Source organism: Aythya ferina (genome assembly GCF_964211825.1).
Source record: "Aythya ferina genome assembly, chromosome: 20".
Taxonomy (NCBI): domain Eukaryota; kingdom Metazoa; phylum Chordata; class Aves; order Anseriformes; family Anatidae; genus Aythya; species Aythya ferina.
The window spans coordinates 6,273,328-6,292,900 of NC_140318.1; positions in this window are offsets into that span (position 1 = coordinate 6,273,328).

Below are 19,573 nucleotides of genomic sequence, written 5' to 3' on the forward strand. Positions count from 1 at the left end.
TCACTCGCAGGATGCCAAGGCAGGTCCGTCACGGTGGAGGTGGGGAGCTTGCCCATCATGCCAGCACCTTCCCACCGCTGTTTCATGATGCTGTGACCTAGGGGTGCCCGTGCCACCAAGCTGGGGACCTGCAGTCTCCCTAAATAGATGGAGAGAGTCCACAAACGAGGCAAACCCCCGGCCCATGTGTCTGTACCCCAACCTTGGCTGCTCCTCCGGGTCCTTCTGATCGTGGTTTGGCGCTGGTTAATCTCAATGGCTGCTGGGTGTGGAGCAGCACATTGCTCCCCAGAGCCGTCTCTCTCTGCCATGTTTGCTTCCTTGTGCAGCTCCGAGAAGCCACAGGAGGGATGTCTGCGAGACGTCCTGGCTGCAGCAGGCTCCCCGAGGAGCCATCACCTCCCATGCTGCGAGGTGAGGACAGGGCTTTGTTCTGTGATTTGCTGCATCTGGATTCAGGCAAAACCCCTGCAAGTGGCTGGGGATGTGACCTATCTGAATAATTTGTTGTTGTTGTTTGGGGAGGGAGAAAAAGGTGGCCTTTTCCCCAGCTGAGACTCTCCTGCACGCATGAGCAATTCTGAAATAAAGGCACTGCAACCCATTCTGTTTTGTTTACACCCTAATTGCTTAATTAAGCTGTCTCGATGCAGGTAATAATTGCAAACTTTCTATCCAAGAAAGGCTTGCCGAGTTAAGCAAGAATTGCTTAAACATTCCCGCTTCTAAGAGAGCTGCCTGCCCTTCATTTCCTTCAGCTTGTCCCTCCAAGCTGGCCAGCCCTTTCGGCCAGGTTGTGCTTCACCCAGGCCTTGGTCGATGTGTCACCCCCACCACAGCACCCATGGGTGCCCAGGGACTGCAGCAAGCAGTGGGACAGCGAGGGCAGGCAGCACCCAGCCAGCTCCGCCCACGCCTGCAGGGATAGCAAGACACTTCACCAGCAATAAAAATAGATTTAAGAGCTCGTCAGCAAAATTGTATTAAAATACCCACAGAAAAGGCACAATACATATTCATCTGCTGCTTGTCGGGAGCGTGCTGGGTCATGCTTCAAGCACAGATCAAAAAAAAAAAAAAAAAGCTTGTGCAGGAGCTGCTTGCCATGCTGAAAGGAAACAGCGATTCCCAAGTTGAGCTGAGCAGGGATGGGGTCGGCAGTGCCTCGGATCCCCCCGGCACGCTGCAAGGCTGTGGGCACCACCTGGCTCCTGGCCTTGACTCAGCACAAAAGGCACCTTGTGTGGCCAGGGATGTGGCACCCCATGAAAGTCCCAGACCTCCAGCTCCTCGGGTTCCTCTGTCCTTGCAAATCTCGGTCATCCCTGTATGGGACCGGTGTGGGACACGGCAGCTCCATGGTTGTCCCTAGGGTGTTTTGTTGCTGCTGTCACCACTTACGTTTGTTTCCACGGCAGGATGGAGGGTGCAATTTTTTCCTGCCACTTAGCGATTCAGATCAGGAAGCAGCTCGCCGAGGTTGATATTGTCATGGTCTGACGTTTCAGGAGCCTTCTGAATAAATTTGCTTTTATTAGACACAGAGGCTCCCAATACAGCACCTTCTTCCTCATTACTCGTGGCCAAGCACCTACAAAACCCATCCCAGGCCCTGCTTTGCTATTAAAAGTCCTGCTCGTGTGTACAAGAGCTGGGAGGGAACCCAGAGCCTCCTCCAGTGACCTCCAGGTGTCCACTGCCGTCCCCATCTGCTGCTGAGCACCACAAACCACCCCTGCGCGATGACCTCCTGGTGCCTGCAAAGGAACCTGGGCTCCACGGGTGAGTGTTTTGGCTGAAAGAGTGTATTTCCCCGCTTAGTGAACTAAGGACATGTTTTTAATGGTCTCCTCATTCCAAATGTTGAAGTCCACCCACTTCCCCTGGGTTTAGGCACTGCTGGTCCAAAGAGAACATTTGTTCAGGGGGATTTTGGAGGAGGAATCCCTGCGACATCTTTTTTTCACATATGCGTGGCGGCAGAAGTGGGTAGATGAGTGTCTCTGAGCTGAAACAGCCCAGTCTGTAAGTGGCATCAAGGGCTGTCTGATGTACAGCTCCATCCACAGCTAAACCCTTCCCCTCGCTCCCGCTCCTCAAAGGGAGCAGGCGGCGGAGCCCAGGGCTGGGTTCGTGCCCTCCGCCGTGGAGCTTTGGAAGTCAAAGCCTGAGCACTCCCTGGGTGTCTTGCATTTTTTCCCACTGATCCTCCAAAATCTAAAGACCTTCTGAAGTTTCTAATGCCGTAAGATGGCAGGCCAGGTCTGTGTGTGTGAGTGGTGAGGTGGGGCGGGTTTTGGAAGGTGGAAATTAAGGGAAAATAGGTGCAGGGTGGGCACAGCAGTGAGGGACCCACAGCCCTGCTGAGCTCTCACTGCTCATCCCTGCCCTTAGGTACTGGGGAAGGTGATTTCTGTGAGAACAGAAATGCCCAGCTGCTTAATTTGCCTGGCTTGGTTTGGTTTTTGCATCTGATGGCTGTGGTGACATCTGATAATGAGGCAAAGCTGATTGTCATAACATTATTTCAGCCCTAGATCAGGGGGAGAGCCAAGTGCAAAAAATTTCCTGTTTGATTAAATAGGGAGGTTCAAGCTGGAGGAAGGAGGCTGAGGTGGGAGACGTGGGGAGACCAAAGGGAGCAAACGGGGCAGCTGTCACCTTCCTCTTGTTTGCAGGCAAAGGGAAGAGGTGGCTGAAATGCATGCAGGAGCATGAGGGAGCCTGCAGAGCAAATATTGGCTTCTGCCCCTGCATGAAAAGCAAGCTTAAAGGGGTGGGGGGAAGCAAAACAAACCCCATCCCTCCTCTTTTCAGCTTTCTAAACATCTCACAAGGTAAAAGGCATTTTGTACCAAGAAGTGGACGTGCAATGGATTTCAAAAGCCCAAACTGTCCCTTCCAGCGTTAGGCAGAAGTTGTGCTCAATGCATGGATGAAAACAAGCATCATTGCTGTTCAGGAGAGGGCTCAGCAAAAAAAGGCACGAAACTCCAAAATGCTCGGATGGGGATGAAAAGCTGAGGGACCCCCATGTGCCATCCTGTGACCCAGCACCCCTCCGGGACGTCTGTTTTCTCTGTTGGCTGACAGCAAGCGGTGGTGTGGGGTTTTGCTCCATTGCAGGTGGATGCTTGAGGTGCTTGCAGGGGGGACAGGGACAGAGAGGAGAAGCTGGGGCTGTGGGGTCCAGCTGCAGCACTCCAACACTTCTCCATCCATCCTGGTGCTCGCATCTCTCCCCTCTTTACGCATCTTCCATCTCCCCCCCGCCCGAAAGCCAGCTGTGCTTCAACAGCTGATGGCACGAGAGCAAACCTTGCCCTGGAGGAGCCCCCGATGTCACTGCCTCCAATGCGGGGCCAGCGGGGTCACACATACCCTTTTAGTATCTGCCTGCAGTCCATTGATCAAATACTCAGCAGTACATTGCCATAAAAAGAATCTCAGGGAGCCAACGTGGCTGATTTACAGATGACGGGGCGTGTGAGGAGGTTGCTTGGAGCATCCCAGCACAGTTCAGCAGCCCTGCACGGCTCCTGCCTGTCCTCCTCCCTACAGGTGAGGCTCAAAACTGCATTCTGCCACAGGAAAAAGCCCAGTGCTGATGGAAAAACTTCCGACATTGGGAGAAACAGTCTCCAACACAACAGGCTCAACTCCACTGGAGTCCCATCACCCTTCATTTCCAATAGCCCCTGGCTCCCCAGGGTTGGGGACAGATCCAGATCCCCTTTTCTAGCAGCTGCTTCCTAATTCCGGGGGATCTGCCTGTGGCACGGGGCAGAGGTGCTGGTGAAAGAGAGTGTGGCTGTGCATCACTGATGGTGGCATCCTTACAGAGGGTGTCTCAGGGCTCAGTGGGATCAATGCTTTGGGAAACCAGCCCAGCACACCTCAATGCTTCCCCTAATGGGTGCCGACATCTGGCCCTGGCAGCCCCTGGAACAGCAATTCCAGTCCTCTCACCCATTTGCCAGTGACTTTGCTTGGCTAAGAACAAAAGAACAACATCTCTTTGCTGGTCGGGTGAGAACTGAGCCCTAAAATCCCACCGTCAGGAATAAAATGCAAATAGGTGCTTGCAGGGCAGCAGGGAGGTGATCCAATGCCTTTGATTGTTCCTGCCTGGGTCTCGTAAATCATCCCTGCCTCAGTCCTTGCCCTGCTTTCTAATTCCTGCCATTACTACTACATTTATCTGCTCACGTAGTTGGTCTGAATTCAAAATGTTGGTTTAATGTGGCACTGATGAGAAGGCAGGCATTTATAAAAAGTACAGCGGCAACCGGTTTTGTGGAGAATACAGATTTCTGCTTCAAAACAGTAATAACACCAAAAGAAATAGTATCTCTGGCTGAAACTTCAAAGGCAATTGGGACAATTTGGCAGGAGATTTTACGCTCTCTGTAATCATTCACTTATTTTTATTCTTTTGATTTCACTGTGACTCGGATGCTAAGTGCTGGTAGGCTGCTTATGATAAAGGCCGTGCCTTGGGAGAACATGGTCTTCACCTATTTTGTGTGTGGAGATTATGTGTCTGACATGAGAAATCACATTTAAAGCACTGACGAGCGTGCCTGCCTGTAGTTCGGCTTCTGGACAAAGCTGGGGAGTGAGCGATACTGGGAGTGTAGGAGGCAGACTCGGGGAAACCTGTCCCTGCTGCCTCAGGGACCGTGTCCCCACCTCTGCACTGAGACAAAGAATTTGTGCACACCGAGGCACCGACCGTCCTTTTGCAACAGATGCTGCTTGAAGTCTGGTTAAAAAGGGAAAAATAAAAGAGGGAGCCAGCTGGGATCAGCCCCCTTTTGATAGCACTGCAGAGCAGGAACGAGTTCATCCCCCGCAGCAGCCCCTCGGTGCTGGAGACATCAGGCCTAAAGCGCAGTTAATTTCCCATCGATTGCTGTCAGCGAGTTCCCCCTTGTTGTCTCCCAGATTAAGGAAGGGCTTTTGATCAGAAATGTCAAGCGTGCCTGCCACGCAGAAGGGCCGGAGTTAATCTCCTGGGGTATTGATCCCAGGTCCAGGCAGAGTGGCTGGCATGACCCACGGAGGGGAGCAGGGGATTTGGTGCCCAGCACGAAGCTGAGGCGGTGCAGAGGGTGCAAAGGGGTTGTAAGTGGGGTTTCCAAACTGAAACAAAACCAGTTTTCTTCTGGAGGGTTCAGAAGGCACAAACTAAGAGCCAATATTGACGTTTCCCCGTGCTGTGTCACTCTGTGCACCCAGAAGGACACCACCAAAACCCAGCTCTGGTGGGCAGCACCCAGCCCCTCGCAGCATCAGTCCCAAACCATCAGCATCCTCCTGCCTGCCCTGCTCCACAGCACCCTGGGGTGCCCGCACACACCTTGAGCAGCTGGCACTGAGCTTGGCTGCAAACATGAGTACCCTTGCACAGAATGATTAATTACTATTTGCCTGCTATTATTATTTGTTTTCTATCAGCATCCTCGCTCCGCTTCTCTTCTCGATCCTATGCCTGATGCCAAGCTGGGGATATTTTAGGAAATGCAGATTATATAATATTTACATCTGTGCCACTTGTTTATTCCTCTCCGTCAGTTAATTTTATTACTGCTTCTCTCTCATGAAAGCAATGATTTGCAGAGCCAAAAGCAGGCTACTTATTTTCAAGGATGCACTAATTTTAATAATTAAAAAGCTGCTGCCTTCCATCTGCCCAGACAAGGGAGGATGGGGCATTGCATAGGGCATGGGGCATGGGCTGTGCTCCTTGCTGCTATCAGAAGGGGAAAAATAAATCTGATCAGTGACAGATCCCCCTGGGTATAAATGTACACTCATGCCACCTTGCTGGGAAAATCTTCATGGAGTCTCTGCTCCCCCAAAACACGATGTGCTTTCACACAATCTGTCTAATCTGGAGTCTGTGTGTTTCTCTTCCTGCTGTTTTTCTTCTCTGGGAAGAGGAAAAAGACACCAGGAAGGGGAGAATGAATCTTATGGGAATTTTTACTGGGCATGGGGGAGAAGATGGAAAGCTTGCGCTGCAATAAAATTACATTTTCCATGGGTTAGAATGACCTTTTCCTTAACCAAAGTGAACAGTTTGAAGTAAGTAACAGGTTCTGCTCATTGGCATCGAGCTTGGTGGAAGGGCTGGGGCTGGAAACGCTCCTCTCTCCATCAGGGGTGCTGCTCAGGGACCCCAAAATGCAGCCCCATCCCTGCACCCATCCCACCCCAGAGCTAGGGAGGGACAGGGGCACCAGAATGGGGCTTGGCTGGGGCTGCTGCAGTGGGGAGGTCTGCAGGGCTGGAAACCACTTTGGTAAAATTGTGTCCTCCAGCCCCAGAGCAGGTACCCAGGTAGTCATAGCAAAGTCAGTTTTGTACATGTACATCTGGCTCATCTCGGGGGGGTAAACACACGGTAAACCCCCCTGGGGAACCTCCCATGCTGGGGGAGCCTCCGTCTTCCACCTGTTTTATAGCACAGGGCTGGCAGCTTCCCCAAGCATCCCCCTCACCCGGAGATGGCAATGCAAACGCAAATCAGTCGGTTTGTCTTCTTTCAAGCCTGCCTCTGGGGTCCCCATCTGGGCGCTCGGTTGCCTATTAAACCCGTCTCTCGCAGCATTTCTGATCTTTCCTGTTTTAAAAGCTCCAGGCATTAACCTCCAGGACTTGAGATGTACGCAGCTGCTCATTACCACTACAGAGCTCCCTCCGCCCTGCCGCCGCTCAGGCGCAGTGTTTGATAGTGGTCCTGAAGGATTCCCACTCTGATAACAAAAGAGGTATTGCAGCACATGCCGACGCATAAGACAAATAATCGCAAAAGGTTAACAGCATTTAGTGATATGAAAACCCCCGGCGTTATTACCACATCTAAGCAAGGAGACTGACTGGCATAACCCAAAGAAAATATAGAGGGTACCAACCCAAACACGGAAAGGACAGTAGGACACGTGGTGGGAGGCGCAGGTTTTCTGCAGCAGAGCAGATGTCTTGGCTAGCAGGAAGGGGAAGAGGGGATTTGTTTATTGAGGGAGAAAAATAATCTTTTAATTTGGCTCATGGATCAAAAAAGGAAACTTCATCCCCAAAGACCCCATTTGCTGGCATTTCTTTTGGTTGGTGCTGGAAGCAGGATTCAGCCGAGCCTGTCTGTGGCCTCTGTGGCTAGCACGGAGGCCAGGTCCCTGGCCAGTGGTGGCCGTGTCACCAGGAGTCACGAGCTCCAGCCGAACAGAGGGGATGAAAAAGCTGAGCGTGCTGCATTGCTCCCTCAAGATTTGGGCAATTCCTCTCCCTTCCCCTTCTGCCCAGCAAGCTCTGCTTTGAAAATCAGATGTTGCTGCTGCTGTGTACATCGGGGGCTGCTTCTGAGACAGCAAGCCCGTAATTACATGCAATGTTAAGTGCAGAAACATTTCCAAAGCTCCGCTGAGACCAGGAGCAAAGGGAGGGGGAGGTTGTTCTAATTGAAAAAACATCCCCGCATCCAAGCCAGCCGTCAGGCTCTGCAGAAAAGCAAAAAACTGGGACAAAAGTGTCCTTATCCGAGTAAGACTGGACTACTTGCAGGCTTTGGGGTTGCCCACCTGATGGCCAAAAAGCAGGAAAAAAAAAGAGAGAAAAATCAGAGAGAGGGAGAAGCTCCTGAATGTGGCAGGGCCCACACCTGGTCTCACACACCCCCTCTGCCTGCCCATGAACTGTGCTCAGCAGCCACAGACGATGGCTTTATTCCCCCAACCAGCATAAACACACACCGGTGACATTTTTCCTTCCCTCATATTTCCTTGGGGAGAACAAAAAAAAAAAATCACTAGGCCAAATATTTTTGGAGCAGTAATAAAAGCAGTTGTAAGCGCTCAGAGGAAATCGGTGCAGGGAGACAGCCGTGGCTCTTCTCCTCCCTTTGATGGGAACTTCAGCTCAGGGAGTTCATCAGGGATGAGCACCAGCAGAGCCCTTTGTGGGGACGAGCCCTATAGAGTCAGCGGCATCCCCAACCCAAACTATTTGTCAAGAAATGGGGCGCAGACATGCGGAGACACCGAGCAGTGTGCCTTTCCTTTTTGTTTTAAACACCCTTAGAAATCTTTAGAAGAAAGAGGAACTAACAACCCAAAGACATAAAATAGCCACCTGGATGTATATTATGTAAGAAATAAAGTGACTTCTTCAGGGAGAAAATAAGTGGAGGTGCCACAATGCCTTAGGGACTGCTGACTGCTGTTCTTGGTATCTCCCAAAAGCCACCGATGGTTCCTGTGCCACAACCCAGTGCAGCCCCAGCCCCTTGCAGGACCACACGTGGCCAAGTCTGCTTATCTCTACTGCTGGGCTGGTGTTTTTAAGTCCGTGGGCTTAAAAGCCACGGCTCCTGTTGGTAAAATTAATTTAAGATGTCAGCTATGGGGAGGTGGTGGGCAACAGGCTGGTCCTCTATGGCTAACAGGAGCACCTGGGGCTTACAGGAAGGGTCAAAAGAGGCAATTCTGCTTCTTGAGTTTATTAACTTCAGTTCTTGGTATTATCAATGAGATGAATTAATAGTTTATTATAGTAAAATGAAGAAGGGGTTAATCTGAAAGGAAAAATACTTGAATTAAATATCTTCAGAATGGTTGCAAATCTTTTTCATCAGGGGAAAATTTTTCTTCATTCCTATGAAAAATCACAGGATGAGAAGGCAGTTTGTATTTGCCATGAATGTGCAGACTGTAGTGATGTCCCCAAACCTATATTTGTGCAAAAAGAATTGCCAAAGTCTTTTTTATTCAGCCTCCATGCAAGCTCTCCCTCTGCTTAGCAAAAGGGAGTTTTCCCATCATATGGGAAAAGAAAATACCTGTGCTGTTATATCACGGCAGCAGTCTTACACACAGACAGAGCTCAAGCTATTTCCCCCTTGATAGTCTCTTTGAAGGAGGTGTTCATTTGACATAAATAAGTTACATGTGGGAGAGTAATGAGCTATGTTAATTGCGCTCATCCTGGCAAATTGATATTGCTCCTGCAAACAGACAAGAAAAAACCTTAAATATGTTTGCATATCATCTGTATGGAGATCATATCCAATAGCAACAGGGTCATGCTGTGGTGCAGTTCTCAAATCTTGCTGCTAAACCGAGGGAACAGCTTTGGCTGCCAGGCAGCTCGACCTCAGCACAGTGATGGGGGCACCCATGGGGACACCGCCACTATGCTGCCCCGGCCCCTTTGCACCACCAAAATCCAACCGGAGCTGGTGGAGAGCCTGCAACCTGAATTTAGGCTTTGCAAGGGCATCTCTGGGTGAAGGGATAAATTCGTTACCCTCTTCTGCTCCTGCCCTGCTTCCAGCATCCAGCACCAGCTCCTGCAATGGTGCGTGGGTCCAGCACAGGGCCAGGATGGTGCTGTATGGCCCCAACCATATTCAAACCCTACAGCGCTGTCGCTGCCAGCAGAGACGTTCCAGTTTTGGCACTGAGCAGTTCTGAGACCAATTAACAGGGCCTGAACTTTAGGAGGCTGTTTAATTGAAGAGAGCTGAAGGACGCGCGCTTGACTCAGGCACTGCCGAGCCTGGAGGCGGCTGAGTGCTGAGTGATGGATAATGAATTTTAAATCGCTTTGCTAACCCAGTAGCCTTGCACCCACAGGGGTTTTTGCAATCCGGAGACTTTTGTGTTGATGTGTGCTCTGTGAACTGGTCTAAGTCTGCATTTATTGTGTTTACTTCTAATAGCAATGCATAAAACACGCACACCAGTGAATTATCTGGGTGTGCCCTATGTGTGTGTGCCCACATACATCGTGTGTGGATTACTTTACACAGGCACACCCATGTACATGGCTGTGCAGTGCCAGGAAGGCAGACGTGAGCGTGGCCTTAGCTCCCTTTATAGACGTGTACAGCACAGGTCTCACCAACAGCCTCACCGAATGCAATGGCACTGAAGGTTTTGGGGCCCTAAAAGGGAAAATACATTTATCTCGTGGGCTGCAGGGAGGAGCAGGAGCTGCAAACTGGGGCTGATGCACTGCCAGAAGCAGTGATGCCCCCCAAAAGTGATCAACTCCATCAGAACAGACCCTGAATTAGTGGCAGGGTCAGAGCACGGTGGCAGCCCCCAGCACAGCAGGACAGGGACAGGGAGGGGGACAGGGACAGGGATGGGGACAGGGACAGGGATGGGGACAGGGACAAGGCACTGCCTCACACCAGAGCCAGCATTTCCCTCTGCAGTGCTCGTGCCCTTTCAGCCCTGCCTCGTTACCGCCTGTCCTCCCTCTCCTCAGAGCACCAGATCACATCTTTATGAGGCCAGGAAAGTTTGCAGCAGAGTGCTTCTAGATCTTATTGATCGAGGGGGAGAAAATAGAGATCATTAAGTATTTAAATGGAGACAAATGAGTCTCTGTTGCTGTGACATCCAATAACCTTTTAGCCAGCAGCCTTAATTCCTAATAAGTAAAAAAAAGAAGAAGAAAAAAAAATCATTCGTTCAATCAGTCATTAATGAAGCCATAAATCATTAGCAGAATAATTCTTTCCAAATTGAATTACTCCTTTCAATTATTTTGCTCCGCTTCCTCCTTTTCTTTCATTCCTTCATTCCCCAAGGAGCCGTGCGGAGTCAATGCACTGGAATTAAACTTAACCAGGCTGCTGCTGCTGAGTAACTTTTTGACTTCTCTCTTTTCCTTTCTGGTCTCTTGCCTGTCCTTTTTCTCTGCAGACTGTGGTAGGAAAAAAAATAAATAAATAAAAAATGTGAAGTCAAATCCCACAGCTTCCCATGAGGATTGTTTAGTAAGGTGTTTTTTTTTTTTTTTTTACCTTTTTATGAAATGAGTCCTTCTGGAATACAGAAAGCAGGAGACTGTCTTTGGTTTTATCTTAATGAACATTACTAACCCAGCGAGTGCTAGCAAGCAGCCTTTCAAGCCTTATCATTCAGCAAAGCTGTGCTGAGATGTGATAGAGAGCCGCACCGAAACAAGATTTAATCTGTCCAACATTTCTGCACCAGTGCACCATCCCTAATGTAATCTTTGCTTGTTTCCAGCCCAGCACAAACAAGGAACATCCGAGTGGTGGGTGCAGAATCAAAACCTACGCTGGGTCCCAGCGGGCTGCGTGCCTCGAGTCCCGGGGAGCAAAGGCAGCAAGGCTGTTTGAGCAAGATAAAGAGGGGCAATTCCCAAAGTAATTTTAGGAAAGGATTTTCTTCTTCTGTGCATTGTAGCCATGTGCTGGATCCCTGTATGTGTGGCAAATTGTGCAATAAATCCCAAGGGCACCAAAAGCCCAGCTGGGCTCAGGGACCCAGCCAGGTGCCCACACCAAGGCACGATGCTCTTGTCCCCGGATCAGCTCTGACATTTTATGCGTGTTGCAGTGTCCCAGAATGGCCATGCCCTGGGCCATATCCTCACTTCTTGGCAATGTGAAAGCCTTCTTCATTTCATGATTCCCCCAAAACACATGACGTCTGTCCCTTCTCCCCAAATCCACACACCTCCAAGTCCCGCAAGGCAGAGCCTGCCCCACTTAATTTTGCACAAACTTCCTTTGCCATTCCTTTTCCCCTGACATTCACAAATGGGTTGAAAACAGTATCTTTGTTTCTTTCCTTGTCCTCTGCATTGACAACAGCCGGCTCTCCCAGGCTGTACTCAAAAAAAAAAAAGTTAATTCTTAATTAAGCTCTTCCATCCTGTTTGATATTCATTAGTCTTTTCATTACTTCCTAACTCGGTTGAGTTTCTTACCTTCTTTTTATGCAACCCAGACTATTCTCCATCCACTAAATCCTCTGAATCCCTGAATTGCATTTTTGTTATCCTTTCTGTTATTGCTTACATCCTGTCTCGGCCATTGTGGCATTTAGGTTTTTTCCCCTGAGGCTTAGATTTGTGTGCGTGTGTATGTGTGTATGTGGATATATAATACATAATTTGCTGAGCAGCATGCAAATTGCAATCTCTGGGAGAACGGCAACCTGCATATTGCCAAAATGAGCATCACTGAAATATGGGAAATTAATTTAGCCCCATGAAGGAGATAATTACTATTTTGCAGATTGAAAAAGTGGGGCATAAAGAGATTAAGGCCCAAGGCCCCAATCTAGCCAAAACCCAATCATATGCTTAATTTAAAGGAGATGAGATAGTTCCCTTAAAGCCAGTCATTGCTTAATATCAGGCACATGTGGAGATGTTTTGCTGAAAGCGACAGCGTGGCTGGGACAAGGGGATGGATGCTGCTCTGTTAGGAAAGACTGACGGCTGTCAACAGCACAAAGAGGAAAGTCAGTAGGACTTGCGACCCCCAAAAAGCCACTTCAAGGTATCTCAGAGCAAGCAGCTGATGTGGCAAGCACCCATTTATTGGATGGTGATACCTATGGCCTGCCTGAGGTCTTCCCTGGCCCTTTTGGCAGAGCAGCAGAGCAAATATCAGCTTGCTACTGGCTCCCAGCCCCTTCCAGGCTTCCAGCCTGCTTTAGCACCAAGTCCAAGATGTTTCTTATCCATGCCATGGGGCTGGTACGGTGCTGTGCGCCCCTAGCAGCCACCTCTCCTTCCTGCATAACACTTCATTTTAATATTACACACCTGATGGCCATTCCTTATTAAATTTCCCCCAGGGACAGCTCAAATCCCATAGTTTTGATCTGAGATATTTCAAATTTGAGATATTGTTGCTGCAGCAGTGGTGGGACACAGCACAGAGCTGTGCCAGGACAGGGCCAAACAGCACCTCCATCCTGCCCCGCACACAGGTGGACAGTTGCCCACCACCAGAGCAGCTGTCCTGCCAGTGTCAGACGTGTGTTTTATCCAGAAATTAATTGCAATTACCTACTAATATGTGTTAAATGCATTGAGGTTCACAGTTAAGAGGCTTTATGAAATTATACTGGAATTAACATACTATGGACAGCCTCCTCGTCAGGTCGATCCGGGCATGTTGCTTCTGCTGGGTGCTTCAGTACTGAGGTTGTGCCAGGTGTGTGCTGCAGCAGGGGCTGAACTCCCTGCACAACCTCTCCAAAATTTCACCCACCTTCCTCAGCTTTGGAGCTGGCTTGATATTTTACTGCTGAATTTTGGGAATTTTGAGAAAAGCTCAGAGCGTCACGAGGACATCTCCTGCTGAGCCAGAGCTGCATGTGCTGCGTACGGTCCCAGGGAAGCTTCAGGTGTGGGCTGCACCCACAGCACCCAGAGCACCCAGAGCACCCACAGCCCTGTAAACCACTCCTTGAGCACCGCTCTGCGACGGCCGAGGCTTCTGTGGTCTGTCCTGCCCATCATATATATTTCAGACTAATGTGCAAATACGCTTTTCCATAAAATACCCGAGCAGAAGAGTTATGCCAGTCTTCTGGGAAAGTAATACCCATCTTAATAAAGTGTGTAAATACATATTTATTTGCTAGACTGGAACCAAAGAGGCTGTTCTGGTCTGCCAGAGAAAAGAAATACACAGTTTAAGACTGCCTAGGTACATAATTACCTTAGAGAGAGAGTGAAATAAATCATCAGTGTCTTCCTGCTCTGCAGGAGGGAACCATCCGGAGCTCTTCCTCTTCTCCCTTTGCTGGCTGTGAACTCCTCCAGTCACTGAGTGAACCCACCCAGCAATAATTGGTGACCTGGGAGAGAAACCAGTAACAACCAGTATGCCCAGTCGTTGGGCAGACACTTCCTCCAGGCTTTGGAAATGCCTCTGAAAACTTGTGGGTCCTACTCAGTGGGATATATTTATTGTTACTGGTGGAACAAGGCGCCAGCTCTGAGGAGACAAAGTTAAGTGAAGGGGAATTGATCTGGGAAAGACACCCGGGCACCTGCCTTCGGACGGCGCCTGGCCCTCGGGAGGGGGAGGCAGAGGCTCTGGTTCTGGCTCTGACACAGATTTTGGGAACAGTTTGGCCACTATCACCCTTCACTCTTCATCCTTCATGCTGGGTTCCAATTTCCCTGCAACAGAGGACACAACTTTTCCTCCCCGCTGCAAAGCGCAGCCATGCTGGGGGGCTGCGGCTGTTCTATTTTATATTAAACTTCTGCTCATTGTCCATTAAGAGTTAATGAATAGATGTCTTAATAAACGGCCAGTCGATGGCGATGGATTACGCAGCCCTCCAGTCAATAGCTTGCTGACAACGTCCTTATGACCATCTGCAGCAAAAATTCCTCGTGTCTGCAATATGCTTATAACAGCTATTAATTATTTACCGGTCTTGTAGAAAACGTTTGCAAGCGGGCCCCAGAATAAAAGGCTGCTGGCTCTTCTTTCCTCCTTCCTTCTCCTTCTGCCCTGCACGTCCAGGGAGGGGATGTGGTGCTATGCCCCCAGGGGCAGATGCTGAGCTCAGGACCAGCAGGGATTGAGGCAGAGTCTAGGACGAGGACCTGGATCTGCCCCCTCTTTCCAGCAGCTCTCAGCCTGTTCCTGAGCCCGTGGAGCTCAGCTCAGCTCCCTCGGTGTCCCCAGCCAACCAGAGCTCCATGCAAAAACCCAAGCGATGCAGCAAGGGGGACAGGCACCAGGGACAACACATGTAGGGAGAAACTTAGCAGCAGCCCTGCCCGCAGGCTGAGGTGCCCACGTTGCTTTTTGGGAAGAGCCAGGACGCAGCTCAGCTGTGGCAGGGGGAGCGGGACGCTGCTCCGTTCGAGATGCAGCCTCCGAAAGGAAAATGAATTATGCATCATGGCCCAGCCTGGAGATCATTGATGATAAATAATGCTAAGTGGGAGCTGGCTGCATGCTGCAGCTACAGGCTGCCCCTCTGCTGCCTTTTGCTTTTTTTCTCTTGCTCTCTCTTCTTTTTTTTTTCCTTTTTTTTTTTTTAACTCTGGATTATGGAGTACAGTTTGATACAGGAAAAAAAAAAATAAGTAGCTTTTTGTAATTGTTTTGTTTAGGCTGGAAGATTTGCCTCCTTTTGCAAGGTTTCTGTGAGCTATACTTCAGTTACACCATGGACTTGCATCCTTCAAACATAACTCAGAGCTGTGGATCGAAGCACACCCCAGAGAATTCAAATACAAATGCCATCTGGAGCGGGGAGTTCCCTGGGACATCCACAATGCTCAAACTAATGAATTCCGTTTGATTTCGATGGCAATAGATGAGCTGCCATTTTGCTCCCTTCTGCCTCTTTCCCTAAACCTCAGCCCTTGGCTACTGGGGGGGGTTGTTCAGCCCTGACCCACGCAGGGGCTGAGCACCCCAGCATGTTCTCTATGTGGGATGCTCAGCACATGGGATGCTCAGTGCACGGGACACTCTGCATATGGGATGCTCCCCACACAGGGTGCTCTGTGCCACCCCAGTCCTGGTCTCCCCAAAGCCAGGGGCTGTTTCACTGGGGGCTGTGACAATCTTGTCCCTGCAGCTCCTAATGTCAGGCCTTTCTCCCAGAGCAAAAAGCATCTACTTTGGACTCCATGATAGATACCTGGAAAGGGGATAAGTACCATCATTATATTTAATCGCTCCTAACAGCCCCTCAGAAATAAAAGGACAGACAGTGCTACGCTGCCCAACCCGTGGCGATGTCCCAGAAGCTGTGCACAAACCAAACCAGGCGACTAGAGCTGTGTTTTCCTAGCAGCCCATTGCCCTTTCTGAAGGCCAGGTATGCAGGTAGAGTGCTTTTCTGAACGGGGATTTATTCTGTGTTTGTCACTTTGACAAGGGATGATTGACAATCAGAATGATGGGACAATTTGCCGTGATCTCACCGCGCCTCTGCCAGGCAAACACATCAAGAAAAAAAAAAAAAAAAACCCACAAAGGAAAGAAGAGAGCAGAGCTTAAAGTGGATGCCATTTATCTGCGAGAAAGCCCATGGTCTACAGCCAGGGGGTCAGGCACTGCTGTTTTCCAAACAAGTGGGCTCTGGCAGCAGAGCTTTAAAGATGGGACTGCGTCTCTGATGAAGCTGTGGGCTTTTTGCTCGCCTGTCCATGCTGGCACAAGCAATTATCTGCCCAGCACTTCTCATGGTGTGGCATTTGGGGACACAGTGGCCATGCTAATAACGGGTAAACCACCTCTGCCAGCATTTTATGGAGGGCAAGTTTGGATCCCAGCTGCCCACTGGGCTGTGCCTGCACCACATGGTCTCCCCTTCCCTGCGCCCAGATGGGGCTCAGGTCCCAGGAACCAACTGGTGGGGTGTTTTTTCAGCAGGTTGGCTCCATGGTGCTCAGCTCCCTTTTATTCGCCATCCCAGCAGACCAGGGGAATGCTGCGGGCTCCTTTCCATAAACCTAAATAAACCCATCCATGCCACAGGATTGGGAGGGTTTTGTGCCTGGGAAGACAGGGCAAAGGAAGTGTTAAAGGCTGGATTTTTCCACCCGTGCTGAAAACCTGTCGTCCCTGTGACGTCAGTGGGAATTTTGAGCCTGCACCAGCTCTGGATGTTTAATCATATGTGACCTCTCCAAAGAAACTAAGCAAATTAATGGTAGAGTTAAGAACAGAGCCCAGGAGTCCTGATCCCTACCTCCACAGCTTAATCACAAGAAAAAAAGTTGTTCTTGATGGAAAGCAAACAGATAGGAACCGGAGCGGAGCTTTGCACTGAATTGCAAATGTTCTGACTCCTGCTCAGATTTGAGTTGTTAATCCCAGTTTCGCCCTGTTTCTGCTCTTAACTCATTTCCATTTCTCGGCAGTCCACAGCTCTGCAAGAGCATCTGTGCCCAGGCTGGAGGCTTTTACCCCACGCGGTGTGCCCAGAGGGCCGAGGGCTGTGTTGGGACCAGGGCTTAGGCTCTCCCTCCACACACAGGTTGGGGATCAAGGAACAGGCTCTCTGGAAACAGCATCTGGGCCCACATATTGTGTCATGATCACTTTGCAATTACCTCTTTTACTCTTTTAAGAAAGCTCCCAACAGTCTGCGGTGGCTGGGCGGTTTGCCTCTGCCTGGGGCAGCTCGGAGCCTGACCCTGTGAGGATGTGCCATACTCCTGCTGCAATGAGACATGAAACTTAACATGTTTTTCCAGCAGGAACCTGCCACCACCAGTCAGGTCTGAGGTTCAGGAGGCCAGGATTGCAGGACACAACAAAATCTCCCTTTAGGAGCTGCATGGCTAAAGGAGATTGACTCTAATCAGCACGTTGCTTTGCTGTGCAGTTCTGCACTGGGGAGCAGGGAATTGACTCCGTTTCAACTCCTTTAATTACACTGAGTTAAAATTCATCAGGGGAAACTTTCCTGCTATTCCTAAACCTATACCAAAATTTATGTTAAATAAAAATAATTATTAAAAAAAAAAAAATACAATGGCTGTTACTTTCAGTCAAATTCTACAGGATTGTTTTTTGGAGAGGGAGGCTGAACAGCTCACTCTGCACTAGATAAATTTCAGCTTCTGAATCCAGGCTTTTTTTTTTTTTTTTTTTCCTAAGTGGATATACTTTTGTTAAACAAGCAGAGCTGAAATCCTGCCTTCTCCATCCATCCCCTTAAGGAGCCTGATTGATGTGGCTGCAGCAACACAGTCTAGAGAGCGAGACGGAGCGTGACGGGGATGGGGCAGGTGCCTGCATTTAGAGCCCCACTCACAGAGCAGAAAATGAGATGTGTGCAGCCTTGTGGAGCCAGAACGGGTCAGTTGTGGTGGCAAAGGGCATTAATATGTCTCCTACAACATGACCATGGCATGCACAAGTGACTGATCTGTGGATGGAAAATGGGAAGCACTCATGCTAAGTCCTAAGGATTTTATTTTCTTTTTTTTTTCTTCAGTAAGGGGAGGTCACTCTTATGTCCTAAGCTGTGTGCTGAGTGCTGGGGGTGTTTTGGGGTGGGCTGGGCAGGGGTCACCAAGGCAGCTGCCCCTTTTGACAAGCACGGGGCTGCAGGACGATGTGCTCCCATCCCAGACTCTGGAAAGTGCTCTGGAAGCCACGCAGCTGAAAGGTAAGAAGAGGCATCAGGGTAGGTTTGCTGCTCTTACCCTGACGCATGCCATTTCCAAGGGGTGAAAGGGCAGGTTCCTCATGCAAAAAGAAGCACGTGGGACTTAAAATATGCCAGCCACCGCTGCTGTGCGTCTCTTAGTATCATCTTATACCAGCAGCCTCTGCTGGGGAGATTTCCAGGAGGATTAAACTGAAAAACCCTTTTCCAGCATCTGCCGCTGGAAGAGCGAGGGTTGCTATGGAAACCGCATCTGGCCTATTCACATGAGTTTTATAAGGGAAGAAACAAATAAAAAATAAAGCAAAAACAACACACGCGTCGCACAAAAGAGAGGTGACTTTGCCTGCTGTCATCAGAGAGCGAATGAGGGCAATCAGGCCTAATGCAGGCTGGCTGGCTGCTGGGTGGGCATGCTCACCCCCCAGCTGCCTGGGATGAGGGCACCCAGGCATTGGTGTCAGCAAAGCCAGGAGGGAGTGAGGTGATCCTAATCCCGATCCCGATCCCAATCCCAATCCCGATGCCACCTGTGGATGCCTGCACAGCAGGGAGAAAAGCACAAGGGCAAAAGGCAAAAAGCAGCTGAGCGCTTTCTGCAGCTCGTAAAGGGGCCAGCAGTCAGAGCAGCTCACTGGGCAGCACTGGGGTTAATTCAGTAATCCCCCCCTGGAGCAGCCACAGTGATGCAGAGAGCCGGGGGTCCCTCCTTGCAGCCCCCCTGCACCGTGGGGTCGCAGGGGAGCAGCGGTGGGGCTGGAGGAGCCCAGCATAAACTGTGTAATGAAACAAGGGGTAAAGAAGAAGCCCAGGGTAAGCTGTGTAATGAAACGGGGTAAAGGCATGTAATGAGGCTTTTCCTGGGAAGCTGAGCAATCCACCAATACGGATCAGGAGACACCAGGGGTGTCGGTGATGCTCCTAAACCAGTGAGAACTCCTAGGGCAGGGTAGTGCTTTGAGCACACTTCAATTAATTTAATTTCTTAATGCTTTGAGCACACTTTAATGACAGCTCCTGGCTGCAGCCCGGAGGGACGCGGGGCTGGGCTGGTGCTCTTCCCACAGGGACAGACCCCATCTGGGTGAGGCACCATCTCCTCCCCTCTCCAGCAGCTCCCGGGTGTCCCCAAGGAACGGCTTCCCTTTAACTGCCTCAAGGCATTGGAGAGATGTTGATGAATGCCCTTAGGAGCCAATCTCTTCACCAGCTCGGTTGGTATTTCAGGGCAGTGCAGCAGACATCAGCGATGGCTCCGAGCCAGCTCCTCTGGACCGAGGTCTGGAGGAAGAGCCGTGCGTGCACCCAGCCCACCCGGATACAGCAGGATGTCATCCCTGGGGGTCAGACCCCAAAGCATCTCCCAGCTATGATTTTGGGTGAAGGCCTTAAAGGAGGGGGCAGCACGTAGCTTCGGAGACGGGCTGCCCCAGTCTGCAAACCCCAGGACCCAACAGTGGGAAGTTATTTGTCTGCCCCAGCAGGGAAGGACGGACTTTTTCCCACTCCACAGATGGCACCCAGCGAGGTGGAGGGTGTTTGCTGTGGGTCCTGGCCCCGAGTGCCTCCCCTGAGCCTTGTGGAGCTGGACCTCAGCCCAGGACTGTGCACACAGGCTCCTGAGTTCCTGTTCC